This window comes from Tenrec ecaudatus, chromosome 5, assembly GCF_050624435.1.
Source record: "Tenrec ecaudatus isolate mTenEca1 chromosome 5, mTenEca1.hap1, whole genome shotgun sequence".
Lineage (NCBI taxonomy): Eukaryota > Metazoa > Chordata > Mammalia > Afrosoricida > Tenrecidae > Tenrec > Tenrec ecaudatus.
Window position 1 is genome coordinate 131893982 of NC_134534.1, and position 17507 is coordinate 131911488.

General features: G+C 41.0%; 1 protein-coding gene and 1 non-coding gene across 3 annotated transcripts in view; one reads left to right on the top strand and one right to left on the bottom strand.

The window, feature by feature from the left end:
• The window catches only part of MITF (melanocyte inducing transcription factor), a 295608-nt gene that overhangs the window by 93580 nt on the left and 184521 nt on the right, over positions 1–17507 (bottom strand). The window lies entirely within an intron of this gene.
• On the top strand, positions 12459–12565 carry LOC142449468 (U6 spliceosomal RNA). The gene has a single exon (XR_012784629.1). It is a non-coding gene; the product is annotated as a U6 spliceosomal RNA (small nuclear RNA).

The window sequence follows — 17507 nt, forward strand, 5'->3', positions numbered from 1 at the left end:
CATTTTAAGGCTTTATTTGTTTAGAAGATATGCTTTTAGTTTTCACTGATTAAAAAAATGGAAATACAAGGTTTTCATAACAATTTGTACCTGGTTGGTCACTGCAATGGGTGTCCTCAGTTGACAAAGAGATGTATAGTATAGATAGAGGTGATGGACATGTGTCTTTCCCAAACATTTGTGGGGAAAAATGGATCTATTAACCACTCAAGCACTCCTCCCAAGGCCCAACTATTCCTATAGTCTAATTTGAGAGCCAGCAATCTAAAGCAAGTGAAAAAGTTTCTTATGGTATAGAGGCCAATGTACATATATTTATATGTTACATATTAAGATAGCAGATGGACTTTGGGCCTCTATACAAGGCCTCCCTAAACACAAGAACACATTGTTCTAATAAACTGGTTCTCTTTGGTAGTCTCCTTCCCAACGATCCCTGCCGACAAAGTGGGTGCATAAGCAAATGTGGTAAAGAGAGCGCATGGTGCTCAGCTATCAAAAGGTGTAGCATCTTGGGTCTTAAAGACTTGAAGTTAAACTAACAGTCATCTAGCAGGGAAGCAAATAAGCCCACATGGAAGAAGCACATCAGCCTGTGTGATCATGAGGTGCTGATGGGACCAGGTAGCAGGTATCAAAAGATCCAAAACAAACAATTATATCGCTGTGAAAGAGGGGTTGTGGTGGAGATACAAAACCCATCTGTAGGCAATTAGACAGCCCCTTACAAAAGGGTTAATTCAATCAGGGTATAGGATAGCACCGAAGAAACATACATCAATACCTGTGGGTTGCGACCCCTTTGGAGGTTGAAGAACGCTTTTAAAGGGGTTGCCTAAAACCATCAGAAAACACCTATTTCTGATGGGCTTAGGAACCAAGACACCGCTCCTCTATCCATCTCCAGGCAGGTCCGCCCACATGCAGATATGCCCATATACAATACCCGGCATGAAGACTGTTACCCATGCTACACCATGCTTCCAGGTAAAATTTCATTTATTTGTAATTAGAAATACATATTTCACAATATATAATTACATATTGTTTTGTGATTAATCACTATGCTTTAATTTTGTTCAATTTGTAACAATGAAAATACATCCTGTATATCAGATATTTACATTATGATTCATAACAGTAGCAAAATTACCATGATGAAGTAGCAACAAACATAATTTTATGGTTGGGGGTCACCACAACATGAGGAACTGTATTAAAGAGTTGTGGCATTAGGAAGTTTGAGAACCACTGTTCTAGTTCCTGAATGCTTCCTCCCCCAACTACCATGACCCAGTTCAACCTTACAAATCTGGCTAGGCCGGAGTACACACATTGGTACAGATAAGGGCTCTCCACACATGGAATCCAGGACAGATAAAACCATCAGGAACAGTAGTGGAGTAGCGATATTGTGAGAGTAGGGGGATGGTTGGATATATAGCTAACAAAGTTACCAGGGGGCCAAATAACCAAAATGTGGGTGAAGGGAGAAAACAGACAGTGTAAGATATGAAACAATAACAACAATATACAATTGAGCAAAGATTCACTAGAGAGGGAAGGGGGGGTGGAATATCAGCTGATTCCAAGGGCTCAAGTAGAAAGAAAATGTTTTGGAAATGTTGATAGCAACATATATACTAGTGTGCTTAATATAACTGAATGGTGGATTGTTATAAGATTTGTAAGTGCCCCTCCATAAAATTTTTTAGAAGTTCCTTATGGTGGTGATTATTGGTTTGCCTTCAAAATTTGCCTCCTTTGTATTTATCAGAATTCATCTCTTGTATCAACTCTGATATAGGCATATGTATATAACATACTACAGTTCACAGGAGTACTTGAGAAATAACGATTGACCACTCAGCTGCTGATCAAGAGGTTGGCAGTTCAAATCCACCCAGGGGCTCTGTTTCCATAGGAGAAAGGCCTGGCCAAACCCGAAGACTAGTCCTATATACAAACCAGAAGACTAGTCCTTTAGGGCCCATTCTACTCAGGCACCTTGAGTGACTATGAGTCTAACTTGAGGTGATGTTACTGAACAAGAATACTACCAGGCACGCATGATCCAAATAACCGTTGGAGGTCCTGCACCTTCAAGGCATCAATTCCAGACAATTTCACATTTGTAATGGAAGTGCCCCTCTCGTGTAACACTGTTGCAGATTCACCTTCTGTATCTGCATGTCAAAGTTCTCAGACATCCCACAGAGAAAACACTTGGTTGAGTTTATTTGTACTGTACTTCTTACAAGTTAACTTCCAGATTTCTCCAACAGAAACGAGAATCTCCCACATGGCTGGTTAAAGCATATATTAACGAGTCCAATTCCCAAAATATCTGATACAATGGGGTTTGGGGGCGAGCCTAAAGATTTTGTATTTCTCACCTCAGAACATGACTGAACGTGGAGCGCATTTTGCTGAGTGAAATTAGTCATTCACAGAAGGGCAAATATTACATGAAATCCCTACTCTAAAAAGGCAGGAAAAGGTTTTCACACTATAAGAAGCATTCTCTCATGGTTATCAGGAGTGGGGGAGAAAGGAAGAGACAGGAACTCAAGGGCTAGAGCGAAACAAGGGTCAACTTGAATGAAGAGACAATAAAAGGAAAGTTAAGAACAATGCTGGAGGCAGAGGGAACGACTGGGAAATTTGCAGGAGTTAAAGGCGACAGAGGCAAACACTGTCCTGTAAATACGTTGTCCTACAACTGTGGTGATCAAAGAGCAGAAGCGTGGATAGACCCTCAGACTGAACAGGTATGGGAGGGAGAGGGGGAATATAACCACAAGGATATAGGACAGAGCATATTTTTAGATCTGTCTGTACATTTGCTGCAATTAAATCCATGAAAATGGCAGAGCCTGAAGGAAACAGAGTCATGAAAACTTGTTAGACATACCCAAATATCTTGCTGACACTATGCCTGCAAGCTAAGGACTGTGGTCATGAAGGCCATTGAGGTCAATTGGCATAACACAGTTCACCATGGCAATCTTTTACATCCTAACTTTGGTGAGTAAAAACTGGGGTTTTTTAAGTTTGTGAGCAGCCTTCTGAGGTATAACTATTGGTCCTCTTCCTATCTGGGAGGAGAAGAATCACAAAAATCAAAAGACACATGGAAACAGTGTGCAAAGCCACGACAACATCAGTCTGCACCTCCCTGGTGCAGGAAGAATGAGATGGTGTCTGGTCGCCACTAACAACTGCTCTGAAAAGGATCCCATTAGAGGTCCTAGACAGAGCGGACGATAAACGTAGAACAGAATTCAAGATCATAAGAGACCAGGATTACTGGTCAGATAGAGACTGGTGGAACCCACCAGATTATGGCCCTTAATCAACCTTCATATTGGGAACTGAACTAAACTCTTAATAAAGTAATCAACAATTTATGATCAAAATGCAGCATTTACCCAAGGATAAAGTTCAGAGAGTTAGGAAGTTGGAAGGGAAACAGAAAACACTGGGAAGAAGTGGTTTAGGAAGTTGTAACAACAGGATGTGAATACACTGTTGAATGTAAACCTGATGCTCTGTAAATGTGTTATTCTGGGTGGACAAGAGAAGCAAATTCATAGAGACTCATATGAGCTTTATATAAAGGGCAATTATATATTAAAAAAACATCCCAGCCAGTCCAGATCAAGTCCATAAGGCTGATATTAGCCCATATGTCTGATACCAGTCTATAAATTCCCCTTCAGACTCACAACACAACACAGGCAATGACACCAAATGCAGGAAGATCACAGGCCAGCGGGTGGAAAGCCTTGTGGATCCAGTGGTGGTGGAAGCATCTTAGCGCTGGTGTGGGTCTCCATGTGGCTCCTCCAGCTCCAGGGCTCTGGCTCCATCAGCATAGCTCCACGTGGCTCGTCAGTAGGAAGAGCAGCAGAAAGTGTGTGTGTCCCACCTCCAGGGAAGGAGGAGTTCCCAGAATCCTCGGGAGAAGGCCACGCCCACACAGAGGCCTCATTGGTTCTGACCTTAATGACGGGCTAGACGCCACCATTTCGCAAGTTGACAGGAGATTATGTAACTGGCACAGGAAACTTTCACCTAATTCACAACAATGTATTAAAAAGTAAGTGTGTGTTGCTAGGAACTCCCAGATGATGTGGGAATACAGCTTCTGGCCCAGCTTTCTGAGTTGCTGGGCTGCAGAACAAGAAACCACCCCTTTAGCAGTCCACTGTTTAGCTTCATGTCAAACAGCACCGAGAATTTCACATAGAAATGGAGTGTCTTTGATCCAGTATATTTTGGATTCTCTCCCCTTCTCTAAGATATTAGTGGTCCTAAATAGTCATAAAATGGGCACAATGGCCCATTCACATGTCAATACATTGTGAATCCTATCAAATTTATTCTAATACATTAAAATTTTCCAATATGTTATTTTAACATAAACTTGAAAACAAGTCGAGTTTAAAATCAATTTTCAATTAGTTTAATTTTAAAAAGTAATGCTTCATGATGGCAGTAAAGTACTAAAATAATAAACACTAGGGAAATAATATGAGGGCAAGGAAAAAATATTGTAATTAAAACATCATAGACACTTTTATTAAGCAAAATTATCAAAATGTGAACCTATTCTTTTTTAACGTAGCCTCTATCTAGGCTAGACATTACTTCTTTCTTTTTTTTAACCAGAGAGCATTTATTAAGTCTTAAATAAGAGAAGAATAACGATAAAGACATATAATCAGGATAAAGGAGACCATTTGCCCAACCATAATGGGGTCCAAGGGTTTGCTGATATACAGAACTTTAAAATATGGCATTTCTGAAAATAGTGATTCTATCTCTCAGTCTTCTCCAAAGAATTCCACACTTCAAGTCAAAATGGCAGCTTTGGCATCCTCAAGGGGTTCCTAATAGGGTTCCTTTAGAAATGAGTCTAAAGAGGACATCTAAATGGGCGAGAGGAGGGCTGGAGTATGGATCTAGGCTGTAGCATAAGTTTTCCAAACAAAATCCTCACAGGACTGCCCTTCTTAGTCTGGAAGAAGGAGTAGATGCCGTCGTGTGATGAAAACAAACTTTTCGGTGCACTTTTCCGTTGTCTTTAGCCTTTTCCCTAAAAGGCCCCCTGTGATCAGCTGTGTCTTTGAGAAAAATCTATTAAGATCATCCCTTTGGAATCCCACAAAGCAAATTATAACCTTCTGAGCTAACCTCTCGGCCTTGAATGTTACTGGCCTACTAGGTCCCTCTTGGAAGCTACTATTTTGATAGGACTTATTCTCTGGATTGTACTGGTACATCCAAAATTCATTCTCAGTTACTATTAATCCCATTAGATCATCTTCATTAACTTCGATGTTGCTTAAACGACCGCTAGAAAGAGAAGCTCTTTGGGCCAACTGACCTTCATGCAACACTTTTTGACATTCATGCTTTTTTGTTTTTGTTTTTTAAGGCACCGTAATGACACTAAAACTCGCTGTTACTGAGTTGATTCCAATCCACAAGGAAATATAGTACTGGGAAATCTTGCCCACAGTCATCCGTTCATCGCAGAGACATAAACCCAGGAGATTATCAAGTGGAATCCAGTGGTAATGCATTGATTTGCCCTCATATAGGACTCCAGGCCAAGAAAATTATGGAATCTTACAATGTAGTGATTTTTCTTTCTGGAAATCATGGCATAATCAATATCTTGGTTTTTGTGCTATTGCAAGGGGACAATAATTCATCTTTGGAACTCCTGGTATTATATGAAGAGTACATTAAATTGACAGCAGTCTATTTATTCCAACATAATCCATATTCTCTCTTTCAACCACTTACATCAAATCAATCCAACTAACTCATAAAGACCCGATAGAACACAGTAGAATTGATAACTCATGTCTAGGGTTTGCCAAAGCTAAAATTAGGTGGGGGTTGAAACTAAATCTTTAAGGAAACAGATGGCCTCCACTTTCATCTTTTTCCAGCAGAACAGTTGCTGGGTTTGAACCACCAACCATGTGATTAGCAAGTTCATGTTTATCCACAGCACCACTAGTGCTCCTTAAGAATGACAAGGTGCCAACAAATTGCACATGATCATCTCAGGAATATTATTTCTGGTCTAATGAATCATGGAAACTAGACTCAAACTGCAACACTGGGTTCACAAGTGAATAAGAAAAGGGGATGAAACGTTTCATTGAGTTGTCACCTGTGCTGCAAATTCCTAAAATATACTACAAGTTAACTGCAAGAAGAAATTGCCTTAGCAACATTAGTGCAAAAAAGATCATGTTTAAAACTCTAGCAGGGGGAATAATGGATTTCAAGAGGCTTCACATTAATTAAATTACCACTGAACATATATTAAAGAACAACCTAGGATTAACTAATATCCTTGTTCTTCAAAGTCTTTTTTCAAACAAAGACTAGAACCTTAATGACATGCTTCTATATTCCCCTGATTTTAGACATCTTTAACGCCCTGGGCAGGTGCTGTGTCAGTGTGATATGTGTAGGTTGGACGTGAACCTGGGTTGAAAGTATGAGTAAGATGTGTGACTAACAAGTGAAGCGCTGTCTCTGAGCTCAGCCTGAATGGAAGGTGGTTGGCAGTCTGGACACAATTCTGTTACCAAGGGTGACTGCTGATGGCTGGCTTCTTAGAAAGGCTCGTTTTGATAGGAAATATCTACCACATATGACATATGTGAGCTAAAGTCGCTCTAAAGATCAACGAGAAAGAATATGACGATTAGTTTATTGTTTGTTTTTGCTTTGTTTTGCTGGGGAAGGAGACTGGAGGGATATGCAAATGACAGTATTGAGTAGGTATAATAGAAGCTGATGAAGATAGAAAGTTGGAGATGATATTAATTACTATTACACATTATCGAGTCCTGGTGGTACAATAATTAGGCGCTTACCTGCTAACCGAAACTTTGGAAATTCAAACCCCCAACAGCTCCAGGGTAGAGAAAATGGTGACCTGCTGCTATAAAGATTGCAGTCTAAAGAAACCCTATGACGCATTTTTCCTCTGTCACAGGGGGTCACGTTTAATTGAAGAACAACTCAGTGGCACCTAACCTACTCTGTATTATAAAGCACAGTGGGATGGGATCCTGTTCTGAGCACTTCCCTGCCCTCCAGCACTGAGCTGCCTGACTGGGACCTGGGCTGCCAACAGGAGGGTCACCAACCTTGCATGGCTCCTGAGCACCTGAAGTATGGCTTGGCCTCTAAGGAACTGCTTCTGCTTCTTCTTTTTGTCCCAATTTTATGTAAAGCTAAGCTTTAAAATATATGCTCAATTTTATCATTGGAAAATTAGCAAATATGTTTGAAGTAACTTCAGATGGAAATCTATTCTCAACTGTGAGTTTTATAAATGTTCAAACAAGTCAAGCAATTTCTATGAAAATTCACCATCAGAACTAAGACCTGTTGAGATATATATACACATATATAAACATATCTGATCTTGAAGACTTAACGTTAAGACAACAGGAAAGGTCAAAATGCATGTTAGTAATTTTTGTACCCATTGTAGGTTAAAATGATAATATTTTTTAAAGTATTGCATTGGATTAAGAGAGTTATTTAAATATATTTCATAATGCCTTTCGATGATTTTTAAGGTTTTAATTAGTTAATAGTTATTGAATATGTCAACATTGGAAGGCACCTAAGCAGTAGAATCACCAAAGGTAGCCAAAAAAGCAGCTCTTAGCATTTTGTAGAGAAGATGTTTAGTGAGGCCCAAAGCCTTTTGACGGCTTTTAAAATTGTTTTAGAAAGTTTGAATTCACTTATGTGGCTCCTGGCAGAGTGGAGGTTTGGTAGTAAAATTCTCCACTTACACCCATGGGGCCCGGTTCCACTCCAGGCCAACAGGTACCAAGCATGACCGCTGTCGACTGGTTCTTGTAGGTGGCTGGGCTGCTATGGTTCTAAACGGGCTCCAGCAGACTCCAGACTAAGGCAGAGTCTGGGAAAGGGGCGGTGATCTACTTGTCAGTCAGTGCAGCACCTCTGGGTCACGGTGTCTCACCCAGCACGGGGCTGGTACAGGGCTGGGCAATGCCAGCCTGCTGTGCACGCCATTCCCACGAGTGAGAGGCCATCTCAGTGGCGCACTACAACACTGGGGTCTTCTTTCAGCCCTAGTCAACAACACCACTCGGGTGAATTATTCACTTAGCCTGGCACACACTCTCCAAGGGCATGTCCCATTGCCTGCATTCCACAGATGAGGCCACTGAGGCAGAGGGAAGAGGAAACGGGCCCCAGGTCGCTCAATGAAGTACTGGAGCCAGGCTAATCCGGGATTTTCCACAGGGGCACTGATTGTGGCCCCATCTCAGGCATAATGAGGCACATTGGTTGGCATTACTCGGAATCTGGCATCCAAATTGCAACTTACTACAGCGCTTGGATACCAAGGTAACAAAGCTTAAGGCATAAGGTTAGACGCTTCTTATAAATTCCATCTTTTAAGATTAACCTGGCTGTCATAACTATCACCAAACATTTCACGGCAAGAAGACCAAAGGCCATGACTGCAGTCTGTCTCACCAGATGAAGCATTCAAATTAAATTCCATCAACCCACACTGAGCCGATAGGCTTTGACGAGCACCTCACATTCAGGACCTCCAGAGCTTGGGCTTTTTTTTTTTTCTCTCTCCTCCTTTCTCTTTATCAAAATACAAAAGCAAGCTCAGCAAAATGCTGACTGGGGGAAGAGAGAGCGCAACAAAGTTAATAGGAGACCCGAGAGGCAGGCCCTTGCAAGTTTGTGAAAAACCCACAGAAACAAGAGGGGGTACTTCTCTTCTTGCACAGTATTGCTTTGTGTAGCAGCCACGACCCCGTCTTGAAATGTGTTGATAATAAGTCAGCAGGCATTATTTTAAATCAACCGGTTTTATGAAATAAGCCAAGAGTTGAAAGAGGCAGGACTAATTACCAACATTCCTTGATGAATTACTGAGCGGCGTGTGCTAAGTCAATGTGCGTCTACATCTTGATCCCCAATTTTATCCCGTACTTATTTCCCAGGAGGTAAAAGGAACATGGGGCTAATTAAGGCACAGATTCCCACTGCCAGAATCACTCAAGGTAAGATTTCTTTTGAGAAAAGAAAGAGCTTTTTGCCTGGTACTTATTAATCTAATTTTTACTACTTCACTAGAAAAACAGAGCTAATCTTGTCACCTTCAGGCAGTCTGAACCACCAGGCGTGTGTGTATATGTGTGTGTGTGCGCACGCATGTGCGCATGTATACACACAGACAAAATGTTATATATTTGTAATTTTGCCAATAAGAATTCCTTAAGCCTTTCCAAACTGGCAGGAATGTCGATGGTTTGTTGTTTCTAATTAAGCTGCCAGAAAATGTTCAGCCCCCCAAATTTTAATTATATAAACTTGAGGGCCAACAGGGGAGATTACAACAAAGCTAAGCCCTGGTGGTAAGGTAGCAGAAATTTGAATATAATTTTTCAAACTATAGGGCTCTTCTAACTTTTAAAAATTATTCACAAGCTGGTGATTGAAAACCTTTATTCATTTTTAATTTTTAAAATCCTCACACCTTCCTGCTATCTTTCCTCTAGAGAAGACCACGAAGTAATATAATCTATGTAAATTTAATACGTTCACCTCTCCGAGGAATGATACTCCTCAAAAAGTTGGGGGGGAAGAGAAGTTTTCTAATACTCTTATAAAATTCATTAGAGATATCTATCTCAATTACATAAAAACATATACATGTCCTGGTAAAAATAATAATAATCTATTCACTCCTATATCAACATGGTTACGCTGTAAAGATCAGGCCACTTTGTAATAATTGATATTATGTGAAACTGGAGGAGACCACAACAGATCACAAAAAGGAGAGTAAATACATGGCTGCGTGTTGCCAAAGTGTATCAGTACGCAGTTGCACAATCACTGAAAATCATGGTTCAGTGCAGTTGATACACAGCATTTACCATCAAAGGCAGTGCTGTTCTCTGCCCACAACTCTGTATCTGTTACAGCTCATGTATGTTTTCGATACACAAAGTAATGCCATAGGTGGTGGTGGTGTTATTTTGCTCTTGCTGTAAATGTGCAATGTTGGATAATCTGAGAGTCGATAAGTAAGGAACAGATATGCTAACACAAGGAAGGCTTTTGACCAGGACTACCTTCCATCAAGAAGCCCTGGTGGTATAGTGGTTGCACACTGGGACGCTAACTACAAGGGCAGCAATTCGTAACCCCCTAGCCTATCTGAGAGAGAAAGACGGAGCTTTCTACTCCTATCATGAATCACAGTCTCAGAAACTCACCAGGGCAGTTCTGCCCTGTCCCAGAGGGCTGCTGTGCGTCAGCAGGGAGTTTGATTGTATTTATTTATTTTTTAACATTCCTTAAATCCCTGGCTGTTAACCACAAGTCAGTGGTTCAAACTCAACAGCTGATGTGATGGAGAAAGATCAAGCTTCCTGGTCCTGTGAAGATTTACAGCCTCAGAAGCCCACAAGGGCAGTTCTACTCGGCCTTTATGGCCTGGTGAACTGGAATCGGCTCAACGGCAGTACGTTTTGGGTTTGATATTTAGCCCAGTTCTCATCACAGAACGACCACTAGAAACAGTTTGCTATAGATTCCCCTATATTCTTTTCTAGACATTCTCATTTATTTTTTAATGACTACAACATTTTTTAGGATCATCTATTTTAAATAACAGCCTCAAACTGTATATGCTCCCATTTTAATTCATCTCATTTTCTCAAAGTTATACATTAATCATTGAAAACATCTAACTTTATAAACAAGGTCTGAAAGATTGGTCCATTGTTGGGAGGTAAATTTTCCTCATAGCTCAGGCTGACACTTAAGTGAAGAAGTCAATAAAAAGCAACACATTCAGGCTAAGAGGCAGTATTCTAGTACTCGCTGCATTTTTAACCTTGAGCCTCACCACTGGGCTGATTTGCATGTTTTAAAACACAGACCCCATCATTTATTTTAGTAGGACAATGTTAAAAATAGATTTTGCTTACCTACATCCACAAATCCCTCTCGTTCAAGTGCATACCTACAGAAGGTGGCTCAGTGGGTGTGGCTTCCAAACCTAAGCCCACACTTTAATCCTTATGGTCACAGAGGTAACACTGAGAAGTGAACCACGACATTTTCCACTTAAAAGCAAATAGAAAGCAAAAACAAAACCATAACATGCATGAAATTCCAGTTGTAAGTGCTAAAGTAAAACAGAAGCTGTAATAGGGCATGCAATGGGGAGAGAGAGAGAAAAAAGACTTCAACCCAATTTCAGGAGAAAATGCACATTTAAAAGAAAGATGGGGCGCGGGCACACCCAGTATTTCAGAAGTCATTCAAAACAATGCAAACAAATTGTTGAAATACATTGAACTTAAAAGCACAAGGCGAGAAGGGGGAAATTCCATCATCTTTTAACTCCATTTTCCCACAAAACCCTTTGACCCCTCCTTGTATAGAAATGGTGATGATCTGGGACATCACAATCTTAAAATAGAAATGAGCTGGGTTATGAGCAGGAGTTTCGTTACGGAGTCTTTGGCTGTACTGATCCCTGACAAGCAACCACCCTGCTATTGCTGTTGGGTGCTGTCACGTCAACTCTGGCTCATAGCGACTCTGTAGGTAAAACTGCCTCCTGGGATTTCTGCGGCTGTAACCGTTACCGTTACAGAAACCGTTACAATTACAGAAACCGGTGCTTTGGAGCAGCTGGCAGGTTCAAACCATCCACAAATCAGCATTTAACCCCTGGTATTCCAGGGGCTGCTTTCAGTAATCATAGCTGCAACGAAACCAGAAGGCCAAACTGCCATTAATCAAATCAATTCCAACTTATACCAGCAGGGCAGAGGAGAACAGCCCGTGTGGGTTTCCAAAGCTGGAGATAATTAGAGAAGCAGAAAGCGCCAACTTTTCCCAAAGAGCAGCTGGTAGGTTTGAACTGCAGCCCTTGGGGTTAGCAGGCAAAGACATCACTCACTACCGCACTAGCACTTCTTTAACTGCAGCAACTGAGCCAGCCATTACTCTGTGACCAATCTGCCCGTGCTGTCTTTTGATACAACTAACACATTCTGTTATTTCATCCACCATGCTATGGGCAGGCTTTATATTACTCAATATGGAAGGAATATGAATTTCAAATAGCGCCTTCGGATCACGGATCTTTCTGATAAGCCAGTGAGATTCCTAGTTTCGCTTTGACTGCCCACTAATGTACGCTGTTACTAGTGGTGACTCCTTAGAAGGTCCCTAAGCTCAGTAACAAATACACAAAGCAACTTGGTGTATAATTAACATAAAGCACACAGGGTATATGGCCTGAGTTGCGAAGACCAACAACAATACACACCTCAGTTTCACTATCTGTAATCAAAGGATTGCCTGAGAAGTTCAATAAGAAAGGAGGTGGCGTGCTCCCTTCAGAAGCACATATACTAAGATTGGAATGATACAGAGAAGATTAGCATGGCCCCTGCGCAAGGAGGACACGCAAATTCGTGAAGCGTTCCATATTTTTTAAATGCATCTTTTTTCTAAAAAAGAAGAAAAAAGAAAGGAGGAAGGAGGTGGCATGCTCAGGCTTACCTGACACACCGAGTCAGTAATGCCCAATGAGGACAGTGTCACTTCTGTCCTTCTTTTCCTAATTACTTGAGACAGCACCATGTTCATACCACCGATTCATAGAAAAGGTTTAGAGTGTGATTTGAAGCCCGGAAGTAAACATCTACTACAGTCTGCAGATGGCCATGTCCTTTGAGAGACTGAGCGCAGCTGACTTGCTCAAGTGCCTTAGGTCACCCTCTGTAAATGGTACCAACCACTAGTGGATACCGTAGTGTGGGCATGGGGTCTGTGTGGGTTCATATTCTGGCTGCATCTCATACTGTATGACTTCAAGTGAGTTACTTAGCCTCTTTGCCTCAGTTCCCTCATCTGCCAGAAATTACTGATGCACCAGAATTGACATTGCATCCATTGTCAAAATGAATCTTTCAAGATCGATCTTAAAGTACAAGGCTGTACTAGGATAATAATCATACTGAAGGAAAAGAAATCAATATTATTATTGAAATTTACACACCACCAACAAAGACTAGTGATGTAGAAATTGAAGAATTCTACCAAGTCTTCAGTCTTATATTGATCAAATATATAATTGAGATTCATAGATAATAGGAATGCACAAGTTGGAAACAAAGAAGAAATAGTAGTTGGAAAATACATGCTTGGGATAGAAATGAAGCCAGGGGATCACATGATAGAATTTTCAAGACAATGTTTTCTTCATAGCAAATAACTTTAACAACACAAATGGTGACTGTACATGTGGACTTCCCCAGATGGAACACACAGATGTCAACTGACTACATCTGTAGGAGGAGACAATGGAGAAGCTTGATATGAGCAGCTAAAACCAGGCCAGGGGCTCACTGTGGAACAACTGATAAATTGCTCATATGTAAGTTAGTTTGAAGCTGAAGTAAAGTCAAACAAGTCCATGAGAGCCAAAATATGACCTTGAGTCTATCCCACCTGAATCTTGAGAACATCTCAAGAACACATTTACTGCATTGAACATTAATGACAGAAGACCTGATGAGCTGTGGAATGACATCAAGAACTCATTCATGAATATAGTGAAAAGTCATCAAAAAGACAGAAAAGAAAGAAAAGATCTGAGTGGAAGTCAACAGACTCTGAAACTTACTCTGTGAGTATGGAGTAGCTAAGGTACATGGAAGAAATTAAGTCAAAGAGCTGAACAGAAGATTTCAGAGGGCAACTCAAGAAAACAAAGTAAAATATTATAATAAAGTGTGAAGAGAGAGTTAGAAAACAAAAAGGGAAGAATGTGCTCAGTATATCTCCCCCCTCTCGCCCCCCCCTCCAGCATATCTTAACCTGAAAGAACTAACAAGAAAAAAAATCATGGATCAAGTTGCAATATTTAAATTTCTACAAAAAAATATCAAATAATCTGGGGAGCATCAAATAATGTCAAAAGAAGATAGAGAGAATACAGTCACTATACCAAAAAGAACTAGTCAATATTCAACCATTTCAAAGTAGCAACATCTGAGCAAGAACCTGTGGGGCTGAAGGAAGATGTTCAAGCTTCACTGAAGGCATCAGCCAAAAACAAGGTTCCAGGAATTGAAATGTCTCAGCGAACAAAGGAAGCACTCATTCATCTGTGCCGGGAAATTTGGAAGAGAGCGACTTGGCCAACTAACTGGAAGAGATCCATTTTTATAGCCATTCCAAAGAAAGGTGGCCCAACAGAATGTTCACATTATAGAGCGTTGATTTAGACATCACGTGATCCTTACTGAAGGTCATCCAACAGTGGTTGCCGCAGTACACTGACAAGGAGCTGCCAGAGGTTCGGGGCAGACCCAGAAAAGGACGAGCAACCAGGTATATTATTGCTGATGTCAGATGGATCTTGGCTCAAAGTAGAGATTACCAGAAATATGCTTCCTTATGTTTTATTGACTATGCAAAGGCATTCAACTCTGCTGATCATAACAAACTATTGATAGCCTTCGGAAGAACAGGAAATCCAGAACACTTCACTGTATGCGCGGGGAACTTCTACAGGGAACAAGAGACATTGCACAAACGGAACCAGAGCATACTGCATGGTTTAAAATCAGGAAAGGTTGTATCAGGGTTGTATCCTCTTCCCATATGTATGCTGAACAAATAATCAGAAAAGCTAAATTATATGAAGAAGAATATGGCATCAGGATTGGGGGGATGCCTGCGGTGTGCAGAAGACACAACCTTGCTCGCTGAAAGCAAGGAGGACTTGAAGCACTTGCTGGTGAAGATCAAGGATTGCAGCCTTCAGTATGGGTTACAACTCAATTCAAAACCAAATCTACCCAGAATTGATGAACCTATAGAGATAGCAAGTAAAATGAGAGTTCTGGGGCGTGGAGAGTACAGTTTAGGGAGTGGGGGTGGCAAACGAGAGATGATGTCAAGGAGTCCAGGAAGAAAATTTTTGGAAACTGTACAATTCTGCTTGATGTGATTTAACGATGGAATAATATATGTATTAACTCCCAATTAATAATACATTAAAAAAATAATAACAAAGAAAACCAAATCTTCACAATTGGACGGATAGCTAACACCATGATAAGTGGATAAGAGATTGAAGTTGTCAGGGATTTTTGTCTTCCTTGGATCCTCAATCAGTTCTTTTAAAGAAATCAAATGATGGATTGCATTGGGTAAATATGCTGCACAAGACCCCCTTTAGAGTACTAAAGAATAAGGAGGTTACTTTGAGGAGTAAGGTATGCCTGACCCAAACCATGGTATTTTCAATGGGCTTATATGTCTGTGAAAGTTGGACATCGAATAAGGAAGACCAAAGAAGAACCGATGCGTTTGAATGGTGGACCATTTAATATAAACCCACATGGTAACTTCGGAAACTATAGAAAAGTTCATAGAGAAAATGTGCAGAGACCCTGGAACTCAAGAAGTATGCTTTCCACGTCTATAGGGCCCAGGTGTTCATTGACACTTAGATTCCATTATACCTGTTAGCCAATCCAAGTTCATCTGTGGGCACAGGGTGGGAGAAATCACTTTCATGTTGTGCAAAGTTAACTATGATGAAAGTTGACAATTCTGTTGTTTCTATTTTGTTGGAATGATGCTGGAAGCAATGCCACCAGGATTTAAGATACCAGCAGGGTAACCGATGGTCGACAGCTTTCAGCAGAGCCCCTTGACTACAGATGATTAGGAAGTAAAGTCTGGTGATCTGTTTCCAAAAATTAACCAGTGGAAGCTCTGTGGCACACAGAGAATGCGGCCGGATCCGTGCTGGGATAGGAGCTCCTTCCAGTGCAGACACTCGCAAACTATGGCCTCAACGATGACTTTGAGGGGCTCACTGATCATGATGACCCAACATACGGACCGTTGCCCCAAGTCAAATAGTTGCAAGCAACAACGACAGCATCAAGCCATTTTTTAACAAGTGCACGTAGACAACCACGTCCAGACGTAATCAGTAATCAGTTACCATGAGCTATGCACTGCTTAGCCTGTGTACATGTCATGTGACCAATAGAAAATATCATCATGGTGCAGCACCTGTGCCAGTGCTGGGGTGACCTTACCCACATGATATTCACAATCCACTAAGTCACGCAGCAATCAGAAGGACCACCAATCGGTGCTCATGCAGCCGACACACTCTCAGGCTGTCAGAATGACCCAGCAGCTTCTCAAACAAACTATGTTGTCCCCATTCTGTTTAGGAAGAATGGAATTTGAAGCAGACGCTCACAAGTAGAAACAACCTAGAAAGAGGAAAAAACTTTCCTTGTGTCCCATTTGCAAATGTATACAAGGAGGAATACAGAGCTTATGCATAAGCTCCCTGAGATACTAATTCAAAGCTCACTCAGACAAGAAGCAACTACAAGGGAGACAAGAGAAGGCTGCACCCCAACAGATCTGGGAGGTAGAAGTGGTAAGGAGTTTGACATTCATGTCTGATTATTTTCCCCTGCTGCATAAAGCTGTTACAAGTTAACCAGATTTATCTGCAATTCAAGAAATCAATCAAAAAGAGTAGTGAAGCTAAAGAAAGTGCATAAGGTGTGAAACTGGCACAACAAAGTGATGACACTTCTAACAGGGTCCAAAGACCCTGCAAGGAAAAGAGCTCTCTAGCCTCTCCTTATGAAACCTGGGAACACAGTCCCTTTCCTCCCTGAACCTGTGGTCTTGGAGATATGAGTTTGATTCAAAAACAAGAGGACACCAACGTTTATGAAACCTGGGCACAAGAGGGCACCAACGTTTATCAACAATTTTTTTTTTAATCGTGGCCCACAATTTGTTTTAAGGTGCACTACTGGTGACAAGTATAAAAAATGGCTCGTGTATAAGTAAGTTATGGTATTATAAGAATTCTCCTACCCAGCAGAGCCAACACCATGACACCTAACAACACCAATCTTTACAGAAGCCGATTGGCAGGTCCTTCTCTCTTGGAGTTACTGGATGGGTTTGAACTGCTAACTTTTGGATTGGTAGCTGGTGCCACCGGAATATTCTTGGCTAAACAATCAAGAACAAATGCTAGATGTATAGTAGGTTTAGGCTAGTCCCTTCTGCCAATGGATGCCCACCTGTAACTTTATAGCCCCTTTCTGATGCTTCTGGAATAGCAGGCTGTGCAGTGAACTTCTGACTACAAGGTCAGTGGTCCAAACACACCAGTTGTTTCTCAGGTGAAAGACGAGCCTGTCTGTTTTCATAAAAATTTTTACAATTCTCAGATACTCTAAGGGTCAGGTCTACCCTGTCCTGTAGGGTTGTTATGAGTCAGAATAAAATCTATGGAAGTGATTTTGTTTTTATAACTAAAACTTTTTTCACCCTTAGACATTTCTACTCCTGCTAGCATTCAGAGTATACTG